The sequence below is a fragment of the Chiloscyllium plagiosum genome, unplaced genomic scaffold, assembly GCF_037043375.1.
Source record: "Chiloscyllium plagiosum isolate Xiang-an unplaced genomic scaffold, Cpla_swu_hap1 HiC_scaffold_13, whole genome shotgun sequence".
Taxonomy (NCBI): Eukaryota; Metazoa; Chordata; class Chondrichthyes; order Orectolobiformes; family Hemiscylliidae; genus Chiloscyllium; species Chiloscyllium plagiosum.
In genome coordinates, this window is record NW_028270151.1 from 69,766,593 (window position 1) to 69,770,247 (window position 3,655).

The 3,655-nt window shown below is 42.2% G+C and overlaps 1 protein-coding gene across 2 annotated transcripts in view; it reads right to left on the reverse strand.

The window, feature by feature from the left end:
* Positions 1-3,394, reverse strand: part of LOC122555809 (beta-galactoside alpha-2,6-sialyltransferase 1-like) — a 147,826-nt gene extending 144,432 nt beyond the window's left edge. The window contains exon 1 of one of the 2 annotated variants that reach the window (XM_087993724.1): positions 3,273-3,394. The gene's annotated coding sequence lies outside the window, so the exon portion shown is untranslated. The remainder of the gene's footprint in view (positions 1-3,272) is intronic. The other variant, XM_087993726.1, reaches the window with a different exon arrangement.
* Between the last annotated feature and the right edge of the window lie 261 nt (positions 3,395-3,655).

The following is a 3,655-nucleotide window of genomic DNA, read 5'->3' on the forward strand; positions in this document are numbered from 1 at the left end:
GAGAAGGAATGCTGTCTGCAAAATGTGGCACAGTGGTTAGCACTGCTGCCTCACAGCGCCAGAGACCTGGGTTCAATTCCCGACTCAGGCGACTGACTGTGAGGAGTTTGCACATTCTCCCCGTGTCTGCGTGGGTTTCCTCCGGGTGCTCCGGTTTCCTCCCACAGTCCAAAGATGTGCAGGTCAGGTGAATTGGCCATACTAAATTGCCCGTAGTGTTAGGTAAGGGGTAAATGTAAGGGTATGGGTGGGTTGCGCTTTGGCGGGGCGGTGTGGACTTGTTGGACCGAAGGGCCTGTTTCCACACTGTAAGTAATCTAATCTAATCTAAAAAAAAATGCTGACAGTAGAAGGAGAGAGCGTGTGTTTGTTGGTAGCATCCTGCTGGAGATGGCAGAAATGGCAGAGGATGCTCCTTTGAATACACAAACTATGAAGAACCCTATCATTGCTCTGGGAGAGAGCGGGTTGAGTGAGGGCAGAAGTGCAGGAAATGCGTTGGACTCAACCGAGCCCTGGGAACAATGGGATATCAAACTTTAGTTGAGGAAAAAGGAGAATATGTCAGCGGCACCCTGGTGAAGGTGGCGTCATTGGAACAGGGAAACTAGGACAGTTACTAAGATCCAAACTGGCTCCCTGAATGTCTGGGAAGCTTGCGCAACTTTATTATTAAATTATGGAAAGTTACAGACTGTCCAATTGACTGTGTGCTGCCTGGCTGTGAACAGAGAACAATGTAAATGCCACTCTGTTGGCCTGACAACCAAGTCTTGTACAACATGTAATAAAAGCTTTGCACTGTTGGTGCACAAAGCAGATCTAATATACAACCCACACCTGCAGACCATGAGCTCTCTCTGATACTAAAAGTGCATAGAGTTTGCGTTGGAGTAGATTCTGGCTGGACAGGGGATAAGGGGGTTGAAGGCCTCCTAATGGTATCAGAGGTTGGGGATGTGAGGAGTGAGTGGAAGAATCAAAGGCTGGTTGGGATCAGGCGAGTGTTCCCAGGCTCCATGTTGGGATTAGAGACCTTGAGCAAAAGGTCAAACCCAGCTGTTAATTTTAAACAGTAAAACTCCCCAATCTGCCTCCCTATTGTATTACAGTTCTGAAAGTACTACCAGATACAAAATTATGCACGAGAGAGATATCCGGTCATTTGCAAATTTTGTTTTCTTGTCTTTGATAACATAAAAAGCATAAAAGAACAGGGGTCGGCCATTAAACCCCTCAAGCCTGTTCTGCCATTCACTATGATTATGACTGATCATCTAATTCATGTTCTTGTTCCCACTTTCTCTGCATACCATTTGATCCCTTTCACCCAAAGAACTATATGTAACTCTTTCTTGAAAACAGTGTAATGGTCTCATCCTCTTTTTATGGCAAAAAATTCCACAGGTTCACTGGATGAAGAAATGTTTCCTCATCTTAGTCCCTAATGGCCTACCTTGTATCCTTAGACTGTGACTCCTGGTTCTAGCCTCCCAATCATCAGGTACATCTTTCCAGCATTTACCTTGTCTGGTTCTGTTAGAACTTTATAGGTTATTATGAAATTTACCCTCATTCATCTAAACTCAGTGAATATTGCCCTAATTAATCCAATCGCTCTTCATATGTCAGTGCTACCATCCCAGAATCAGTCTGGATAAATCTTATTGAACTCTTTCCATGGACAAACATTTTTTTCTCAGATAAGGAGAGCACAATTGAAAACAATACTCGAGGTGTAGTTTCACCAAGGCCCTGTACAATTGCAGCAAGGCATCCTTGCTCCTGTACTTACATTCTTTCACTATTTAGGCCAATACTCCATTTGTCTGAAGTAAAAACTGAAAGAACTTTGGATGCTGTAAATCAGAAACAAAAACAAGAATTGCTGGAAAAGCTCAGCAGGACCGGCAGCATCAATAGAGAGAAATGAGAGTTAATGTTTCAGGTTCAGTGACCCTTCCTCAGAATTCAAATTTGTCCTATTTACTTCCTGCATGCTTACTTTCAACAGCTGGTGTATGAAGACACTCAGACCTCGTTGCACTTCCCCCTTTCCTAATCTATCCCTGTTCAAAGATAGTAGTCTGCCTTCCTGTTATTGCTGCCAAAGTAGATAACCTCAAAGTTGGCATAGTGGCTCAGTGGTTAGCACTGCTGCCTCACAGCACCGGACTCTCGGGTTTGAGTCCTACCTCAGGCAACTGTCTAGTTTGGACATTCTCCCTGTGTCTGTGTAAGTTTCTTTTGGGTGCTCTGGTTTCCTCTTGCAGTCCAAAGATGAGCAGGTTAGGTGAATTGGCTATGCTAAATTGCCCATAGTGTTATGTGCATTTGACAGGGGTAAATATAGGGTAGTGGAATGGGTCTGGGTGGGTTACTCTTCAGAGGGTCAGTGTAGATTTGTTGGGCTGAAGGGCCTGCTTCTATACTGTAGGAAATCTAATCTAATTTCTGCACATTATACTTCATCTACCAATCATTTGGCACTCATTCAACTTGAAATCACATTGAAATATTTCTGTATCCTCCTTATAGGTCACCCTTTCAGCCAACAATAAAATCAAAATACATACCGGATCCAGAAAAGAAGGCAAACTATGCATTATTACTAATCACATGCATAAAATTGGTTAGCTGTACGTTAATGATTAGCAAAGAAAGAATACAGCTTCTGTTATGAACACAATTAACAACTAAGCATTTCAGTGACACGTTTTATATACCGTCAATAAATGTTACTGAGGCACCTACAATACATAGTGAGGCAGAGACTGCACATTAAATGGTGTCAACAAAATGGAAGCAAATTGAATTGTGCTTGCTTTTAAATCTTCCCACACTGAGCACAGACTAAAAAGCTTCCATTAACTATAAAGACTAGAAATCTTCCCTGATCCTACTCGTTCATCAGCTGCCTTCCCCATACTTCCTTCATAATGTGGTATATAATGCACTGCTCCTGATGTTAAAGCAGGACAGCCTCTTGATTGGCACCTTTTATTCTCTCCCACTCGTCTCTTGCTCCATGGGACCATGGTATCAACCTAAATCCAATTTTAAATCAAAGAAGTGAATTTTAAAGAATTGACATACCTGCCTTGCAGTTAGATTGCATACAACATAATATAAAATAGTAAATATGTTTAAAAGTTAAAGGCTTTGGAGCACACCTATTAATGCCCTTTCATCCTGAAAATTCCAGGGACTATATGAAAATACTCATTACTGCAAGACAATTGGTTGTCAGTAACCCAAACATATTAACATACCTTTGAGTTTTTTCTCTCTCTCTTTAACATGCACATAGCCACACACACGTTGCATCAGTCAACCTTAAGGAGGGAGAAACTCATTAGCTGAGAGCAAGATTGACTAGCACACAGGATAGCGGGGCAGAAATGGTTACGCAAATTTTGGCAATAATGTTCAGACAAGAAAGAATGAAACAAGCAGCTGTGTGGAACAGGAAGTAGCTGCAGCATAAATAACATCTAAGCCTGTTTTTAATATATAAGACACAATGTTTGCAAACGTCAGCTCTGTTGGACGTTTATCTTTGGCGACGACATTTGCCACCTCAACCACACCCCCACCACCAAACATAACACTTGCAGCGCACATACACTCGATAATACAGCAGCAGGAAGGATGC